Consider the following 9,649-nt stretch of genomic DNA (forward strand, 5'->3'; position numbering starts at 1 on the left):
TTCTTATTTACTTTTATCAGTCAATTGGAAAAGGCCCCTTTGATAATGAGTTTATAATCTAATTTATTGAAATTATGCTCAGATGGAAAAATATTACACACTTATGCAATAAAAACAAGTGTCTCTGAATTATAAACATATGTAGACAGAGAGCACTGAGGGTAACTCTAAAATTTCAATCATGGATCCAGAATAAACATAAAAAAAAAGAACTCTAAGCACAGGGCAAGTTTTCAAGATAAAATTAGCCACATACTATTTCCTTTTCTGTTACCAGACTTTAAATTTTTTTTTCTTCTGTGGTTTTAGAGATGGGGAAGAGAAGGGATTGGAATTAGTGACTCTCCCTGCCCCTTCCTAGTGAAAGACGGAAGGATGTGAAATGACCAGTGGTAAGCACAGGGGAAACCTCTTTTCCATTTGTTAACTAGGTATCATTACAGAGGGAGCTCAGCTGCCAGGAGCCTGGGGAGGAACAGGCCTGTGGAGCCCATTTGTGCCTCCTCACTGAGTCTGTCCTTGGTCCCAAGCTTAACACCACATAATTAGAAAGGACATTTAATACAAACTATGTTCCGAGCACAAGAATGAAAAACACAGAGTCAGAAGAGAAATCACTGAAAATTAAGCACATCCACAGGGACATGTCAACTCTGCTCCAAGGCAGAGTAAAGACAAGACTCAGGCATCCTGGCCTCACCCTGGAAGTCAGGCAGCCCCTTAAGGAGTGGAGCATGTTAATTGGTTATGTACCAAGGAGTCCTCTAGCATTGCTGTCCCTGAATTCTGGGGCACCACCTGAGCCAGGCACCACACCAACCCAAGAGAGTTAAAAATATTAATAATCCATTCAGTTCCAAAAGAGAAGTCAAATGCTTAGTAGTTTTAAATTTTGATAAAAACTATTCCCCCAAGTTGGGGATATTATTGAATGCTATCTACCTTGGCATAGAAATGAATGTGACTTTGTGTTTCTTCTCTATAATGACCTTGAAATTATCACAGAATTCAAAATTTAGTGTGCTGATTTTAATTACTTACAACAATGCAAATATTTTGGCTAAACATGACCAACTGGTTAACTTCTCATTGTTTGATGGAGAAAAGTCAAAAAATTAAGTATGAAAGTTTGAGGGCATAACTACATGCAGTATAAATGTAACATATTTCAGTGGCAATTATAATAAATGTGATTGATCTATTGCAGGTTAATCCTTATGATGTTCCAAAAATAGATCTACCCAATTTGTTCTACTTAGTTATTTTAGATCAGGTTTTTTGTTGTCTTAATACTAATTAATTATATATACTAATTAACTTCATTGGCTTTTAACAATTGAGCTAGTTGAATAATAAGATAATAAATATCTGGATTTAATAAAGATCCTTTTAAAATTTTGTGACTCAACAACAGTGCCATCTATAATAAAAGACCAATAAGCTTACCATGTCCAATAAAAAGAGTTAAACGACAATTCAAGGTCTTGTACTTGCCTTTTTGACTATTCCATTGTTATTTTAGGTTAATTTTATGGACTTCTATGTAAAGTGTTGCTATGATATGATTGTACCACCGCCGTCCCGGTCCCATGCTGAAACTTAATCCCCAGGGCAGTGATGCTGGCAGTGTCATCTGGGAGGTGACCAAGTCATGAGTGCTCTGCCCTCATGAATGGAATTAATGGTCTTACAAATGCCCTGTTTATAGAGAGATTCTGTCTGCCCCTTCTCTCATTTGAGGACACATAGGAGGTGCCATGAGGAATAAGGCCAGACCCCAAATTTTCTGGCACCTTGATCTTGGAGGTCCCAGCTTCAAGAATTGTGAGCAATAAATTTCTGTTGTTTATAAATTTCCCAGTATTATGGTTTAGATACTAAGTGTCCCCCCAAAGCTCATGTGTGAAACGGTGCTAGAAATTTACAGGTGAGATGACTGGCTTATGAAAGCTTTAACCTAATCAGTGCATAATCCACCGAAAGGGACTAACTGGGTGGTAACTGTAGGCAGAGGGGGAGTGGGTGGAGCAGGTGGGTCCCTGGGGGGCATGACTGTGGCTTATATATTTTGTCCCTAGTGAGAAGAGCTCTCTCTTTCCTGAGCTACTTTCCTTCCCACACCCTTCTGCAATGTTCTGCCTCACCTCAGTCACAGAGCAATGGAGTTGGCCATCTTTGGACTGAAACCTCTGAAACTGTGAGCCCCATATAAACTTTTCTTCCTCTAAAATTTTTCTGGTTAGGTCTTTTGGTCACAATAGACCAAGACAAGTATTTTCTGGTTTTGAATTCTCCAGTGTGTCCTGTGGGGAGATAAAAATTTCTTTCCTATTTTAAGGTATAAGATATTGTCTTTAAGTGCGAATAGGAAGCAATACTTAATATGCGCCGGGCATGGTGGTGCACTTCTCTAATCCCAGCGGCTCGGGAGGCTGAGGCAGGAAGATGTGAGTTCAAAGCCAGACTCAGCAATTTAGTAAGGCCTTAAGCAACTCAGCAAGACACTGTCTCTAAATAAAATATAAAAAAGGGCTGGGATGTGGCTCAGTGGTTAAGCACCTTTGGGTTCAATCCTCAGTACCAAAAAAAGAAAAAAATAGTAATGTAGATGAAGTAATTTAAAAAAAAAAAAGGTGGTTGAAATAGTGAGACATGCAAAACAGGAAGGCCAAATACATGCTGGCTGTGGGAATGACTGGGAGACTGAGCCATTGATCTTGTTGATAGCATTCTAAATTCCCTTGATTACATTTGCCTATAAATATTTTTCTCTTTCCATGTCTCCCTAGATACAGAAGCTCCCAGCCAAGTGGTGTTGCTCTAACTGCAAACAACTCTGGGTCTTAAATATAGTACCACAAGCTTTCTTGCTGCAAACAAAGCTAGTCCCTAACAAGTATTATTTTACACATCATGTTTCCAGAGCTGGTTACTGCCTGAAATATTGTGCTGTCCTGCCTGTCATTAGAACCCTTATTTTTTCTTATCTTGCTCTGGAGTGGGTGCCCCATTGCCTTACTAGGTGAATCTTTCATAAGATAGACAATTCACAGTTCTCTCTGGAAAATAAATACTACTTTGAACTGATGAGGCTTAATTTCACATCACAGATGATTTTGATCAAAATAGGTAAAACTCCAAACAGGAAATACAAAGATGTAATTGCAACCGAATTATGACTTCATGTTAGTTTTCATGTTTTCCCTATCTCTGCTTCAGTTCAAGGGAAATACTAAAACAACTTTCAAAATATTTTTTTAAAAAATCCTGATCCAGCCACTGTAACCATGTAAAACTGAATTAAATTTTGGGATTGTGCCCAGTGCATATCCCATATGGATCAAAACTTGTTTCTTACCAAAATACTAGCCAGGTTTAAATCTGGGCCCTAAATTACTGGGTTTTCTAAGAGTTTGGGTTTGCACTAAGCCACCCTTCCCTAAACAGCTTGATATAACTTATCATGGAAGGCTTATTTTATAATTCAAGCCCCTGAAAGATTTTTGTCTCTCAATTGTTTACATTATAAACGGAATAATAGGGACACCATATGAATATTCGGGTTGTTCTTTACCCAGATGTGATAATGTTAGGATTTAAGCTGCCTGTGGGTGAGGCACCAAGGCCTTCTGCCAACAGCCCTATGAGGGGGCAGCTCTGGAGGCAGATATCCAGTCCCAGGCAGGCCTCCAGAACACTGAAGTTCACAATGATACTGTGGCTGCCATCTCAGGAGACCTCTAGGATCAGTTAACCGCGTTCCCTCCAAATTCCTGATCCATACAAACTGTGGGACAGTGACTGAAGTATACTGTTGCTTCAAGTTGCTAACTTTTCAGATAATTTGATAGATAGTTAGGTACATAGCAAGAGATAACTAATACAGATGTTCTTAATTATTTCAGACAAATTGTATAATTGTAGTGATAATTTTCCAACAGATGGTACCAATGTATCTCATCCCACAAAATCAGTATAGTTTTCTAGCAGATTAAAGTGAAGTGTTGTTTTCTAACTTGACTGATATTTTTCATTCCATTTTGTGAATGAGGTGCAAATTTGATAATGGGAAAATCTCAATGATTTAATATCTAAGATAATCTGTGTTTATAAACAGAGAGCTGTGTCTTCTGGCTGATGTAATGATTATCAAATGTTTTGAAAATTAAAAAAAGAGAAATAAATTTCCTATTGGTTATGGTACTTTTGGCTAAATTTGACATTTCATATTGGAGTTCAGATCTTCCATTTGTTTGCTGTACCAAAATGTTATTGCTGAGTCAGTGAGTATTAAAATTAAGCCTTAAACCCATAAGTATTTCCATTATAAAATAGGTCATCAGTAATTAATTTTAAAGTACTAGTATAATATATTTATTCATAATATAAATTTTAATAACATATAGTGATATATTATCATTTATCATGTGTAGATAATACATGCATGTATAAACATGTGTATAGAATATATTTATTCATAAATATAGACATAAATATAAAATATATTATGAAATATCTTAACATGTTATATGTATTATATGTATGGTTTATAATAGATGTATGTCATATAAGTATATATTTATTTATAAACAATCTGTAAAATATATTACTTTTTAAAAAATATAACATTATAAACAAATGTTAATATTTCTAAACATACATTATAAATATATATTTACATTATATAAATATTTTTAACTTAAATACTGACTTATAATAAGATATTGTTATAAATTTAGTATACAGATGTTATACATAAACTCTTACTATAAAGTTATAAGTGAGTGATTACTATGTAATTGCAGGAATTTTTTATGTATATTTAACAGCAGAATGCATTACAATTCTTATTACATATATAGAGCTCAATTATTTTATATCTCTGGTTGTATACATAGTATACTCACACCAATTTGTGTCTTCATACATGTACTTTGGATAATAATGATCATCATATTCAACTCATTAATTACCCCATGCCCCCTCCCTGCCCTCCCACCCTTCTGCCCTATCTAGAGTCCATCTATTCCTCCTATGCTCCCCCTCCCTATCCCACTATGAATCAGCTTCCTTATATCAAAGAAAACGTTCAGCATTTGGTTTTTTGGGATTGGATAACTTCGCTTAGCATTATCTTCTCTAACTCCATCCATTTACCTGCAAGTGCCATAATTTTATTCTCTTTTATTGCTGATTAATATTCCATTATGTATATATGCCACATTTTTTATCCATTCATCTATTGAAGGGCATCTAGGTTGTTTCCACAATTTAGCTATTGTGAATTGTGCTACAATAAACATTGGTGTGGCTGTGTTCCTGTAGTATGCTGTTTTTAAATCCTTTGGGTATAGACCAAGGAGAGGGATAGCTGGGTCAAATGGTGGTTCCATTCCCAATTTTCCAAGAAATCTCCATACTGCTTTCCATATTGGCCACACCAATTTGCAGTCCCACCAGCAATGTATGAGTGTACCTTTTCCCCCACATCCTCGCCAACAATATTGTTGTTTGTATGCACAATAGTTGCCATTCTGACTGGAGTAAGACGAAATCTTAAAGTGGTTTTGATTCGCATTTCTCTAATTGCTAATGATAATGAACATTTTTTCATGTTTTTGTTGATTGATTGTACATCATCTTCTGAGAAGTGTCTCTTCAAGTCCATGGCCCATTTATTGATTGGGTTATTTGTTTTTTTGGTGTCTAGCTTTTTGAGTTCTTTATATATCCTAGTGATTAGTGCTCTATCTGATGTGTGAGGGGTAAAGATTTGCTCCCAAGATGTAGGCTCTATTGTTTGTTTTTACTAGCATATCTTTAGTACAAAATTCAGTTGTTATTAAATTTTCACCTGTATATTGCTTAGATAATACATTAAAATATTATAAATTCTAAGTTAAAATGCTTGATTAATCACCAATGATGTCTAAGATAGATGAAATATATTATTGGCATAATTGAATAAGCTTTTGGGAAAAAATGTGAAATACTTTATAAAAAGATTATTCTCAGGCTGGGGCTGTAGCTCAGTGGTACAGCACTTGCCTAGCATGTGTGAGGCACTGGGTTTGATCCTCAGCACCACATACAAATAAATGAATAAAATAAAGGTCCATCAACGTCTAAAAATTTTTTTAAAAAAAATCACTGTAGAAAAACAAATTTTAAAAAAGATTAATTTCAATGGAATATATCACTGATACCTCATCAGTGGGACAAGTTAAGCTTTTATCTTCTACCTATATGTCAACTATAACTGAAAAATAACAAGAAAAACTCCAAATGGGGGAAAAATTCAGACTAATCTTTCTAGGTAATGTCCAACTAATTCGAGTGATAAATAATTGTGCACTCTTGTTGAAAATTATCCACCTGGTGTACAGAATTTTAGACTTTCAAAATATAGTTCAGACTGGGATTTTTTCAGAAACTTTCAGAATTGTAGATCAGTTCTCCCTAATGGTGAGGGAACCAAGCAAGGAATAACTTGATCCTTATTAATTTATTTTACTTTTATCTTTACTGCAATATTTTTTGGGAAAGGGGCAAAAAACATGTAAAGAGTAAGAATGGACATAAAGATGAGTAGTTTTATATCACATTCTTATAATCATGAGGTGAAGTGAACATTGCAATCAAAATTGATATAAAATCCAATGTCTTTGCAGCAGTAGAGATCATCCCAGTGTGATATTGTTAAGGGCATAATATGCAGATGCAGTTTTTGCCAAGGCTGTTCAACATTCAAAGGATCAGCTAATAAGCAGTTGAGTGAGATAATGAGAGTTTTCTTCACATCACAGAAATCAGGACAAAAACTGTGCATGTTAAGGTATATATTACATAGATTACAAACACTGGCATCAAGTAATGTAGCACAATATAAAGGGAGTTCAATACATAAACAATTTAAATTATAGCAACTGTGATTAATAAATCATTTAAATAAAGTAAACCATTAAATATTATTCAATTATTTTTCAGATTCAACCCGAAGTGTAGATCACTAAAAATTGTTAGATATGTGGGTTTTTTAAAAATGCAGATGTTTTTACATTGAATAGTTTGCACCAACCCAGAGGTGTTCTACCTCTGAGCTATCTCCCCAGCTCTTTTTATTTTTTATTTTGATACATTGCTCACGCTGGCCTGGAATTTGTGGTCCTTCTATCTCAGCCTCCCAAGTAGCTAAAATTACAGGCATGCACGAGCTTATCAGGCTCTTTTATAAAAATTATTGATGATATTAATAAAGATGCAAATTCTAGAACTCAAGTCAGGTATAGAGGCTGGGGGTGGAGCTCAGTGGTACGGCGTGTGCTTTGCATTTCATGAGGCCCTGGATTCAATCCCCAGCAACAAGAAGAAAGAAAAAAAGAAAAGCTCTAGGCATAAGTTGAAAATACCCACTTTAAACACTCTCTTAGGACTAATTTGACATAACATTTTTAGTCAAAAAGTCAATCAAAATGATGCAGGACTAAACTCAGCATAAATGATGTCCTTAAAAACATCAAAAGAATTAAGAAATTCTATAAAGGCAAATAAAGTAATGATATTTACAAAAGCATATACTATTGTGCTTGCTTTGGCTGCATGTGTACTAAACTTACAATGTTATTTGATGGGTATAGTTTCAGATTTATGAAATGAAAATGTTATGGAAATCTGCAATCTGTATACGGGGTAAAAATGGGAGTTCATCACCCACTTGAATCAAATGTATGAAATATGTTATGTCAAGAGCTTTGTAATGTTTTGAGCAACCAATAATAAAAAAAATATGTTTCACAATAATGTGAAGATACTTAACACTACTGAACTGAAGACTTAGAAATGGTTACGGAGATAAATTTCATGTTAATGTTTTCTACTTCAATGAAAAGCACATATTGGGCTGGGTTTGTGGCTCAGTGGTAGAGCACTTGCCTTGCACATGTGAGGCATTGCACCACATTAAAATAAACAAACAAAAAAAGCATATATTATCAGTTCTAAATAAAGCATTTGATATTGATGCCAATTTTCCAGCATAAAAAATCTAGAAGGTAGCAATCTAAGCAGTCTATTAAGTCTTTCTTTTCTTTCTTTTTTTTTTTTTTTTCCATATCAGAGATTGAACTTAAGGGTTCTTAACCACTGAGCCACATCCCCTTTTTGAGATAGGTTCTAACTAAGTGGCTGAGGGCCTCACCAAGTTGCTAAGACTGGCCTCGAATTTGTGATCCACCTGTCTCAGTTTCCTGAGCCCTGGGATTAGAGGCATTTACCACCATACTTAGCTTATCAAGCCCTTTTTGATCCCATATCAAATAACACATTTGTTTTATTTCTACATTAGACATAATATTATATTTAAAAGAAAGATTGTAATGGTGATTTCCCAGATTAATACATATGTCAGACTCAGATATCTATTTATACACTTTAAATACTTGTTATTCTATGTACATGAATTAAACCTCAGCAAAATTGTTTTATTTTTTCAAAATAAGAGAAAATTACAATACTGAAATATCATAGCTTGTATAGTTCACTGCTTTTAAAACTTTGAAGTACATGTGAACTTTCAGGGATATCATATTAAAAAGTGGATTCTGATTATATAAATACAATAGCAATGGTTCATTCATGTGTCATTATATAAAACCTTGACTTATTTTCTAAAGTCTAGTATGAGTCCTATGAATTATTATAAGAAGTCAGGTGCATTGGCATGTGCCTGTAATCATAGTGACTCTGGAGGTTGAGGCAAGAGGATCACAAGTTTGAGGCCAGCCTCAGCAACTTATCTTGTCTCAAGAGAAAAAATGAGGGTTTTCCTGTGGCATCTGAAGAGGTGGTTGGCGAGGTGGGCACCTCCAGCCAGGCTCCTGGCGGTTCCTCTTCTGTGAGTTCCCCAGAGCCTTGCCCTCAGGACATCAATGCAAACCTGAAGCAAAACCGGTTTCTTCCTCCTAAGCCATGGCATACCAGTTATACAGAAATACCACTTTGGGAACCAGTCTTCAGGAGAGCCTGAATGAGCTCATAGCGTCTCAACAGATCTCTCCCAACTTGCCCTTCAAGTTCTACTTCAGTTTGATAAGGCTATAAATTCAACATTGGCTCAGAAGGTCAGGAATACAGTCAATTTCAGGGATCTCTAAATATATACAGATAATGTGTGGACTTTTGTATTGAACAGTATTGAATTCAGAGAGGTGAGAGAACTTATTAAAGTGGATAAAGTAAAAATTGTAGCCTGTGATGCTAAAAATACTGGCTCCAAAACTACAGAATGAATGGGGAAAAATTGACCTTTTCAGGCCATCTTCTGTTATTATTCATCACTTTTTGAAGAGAAGCAAAGAAGAGACTTTTTAAATTTTATTCTAGCATTACATAAATGACTAAACTGTACTGTACTATCAGAATTCCAGCAAAAAGAAGCTTATAACTACATTCTCTTATATTACCTTTATTATACAGCATGAAGAAATGTAATTTTTTTAAATGACTAATCAAAAGTTGCTGCCTTCTTAAGAACATTCTTTAACATACTCATTTTAAAACTAAATAAATAATGGCTGGGTTTTTTTTAAAAAAATTTATTCTAATTTGTTATATATGACAGCAGAATGCATTACAATTCATATTACACAAG

At 34.9% G+C, this 9,649-nt stretch overlaps 1 pseudogene; it reads left to right on the top strand.

The window, feature by feature from the left end:
- The first annotated feature begins 8,967 nt into the window (after positions 1-8,967).
- Positions 8,968-9,287, top strand: LOC143406468 (transcription initiation factor IIA subunit 2 pseudogene; annotated as a pseudogene).
- The last annotated feature ends 362 nt before the right edge of the window (positions 9,288-9,649 follow it).

The sequence above is a fragment of the Callospermophilus lateralis genome, chromosome 8 (genome assembly GCF_048772815.1).
Source record: "Callospermophilus lateralis isolate mCalLat2 chromosome 8, mCalLat2.hap1, whole genome shotgun sequence".
Taxonomy (NCBI): domain Eukaryota; kingdom Metazoa; phylum Chordata; class Mammalia; order Rodentia; family Sciuridae; genus Callospermophilus; species Callospermophilus lateralis.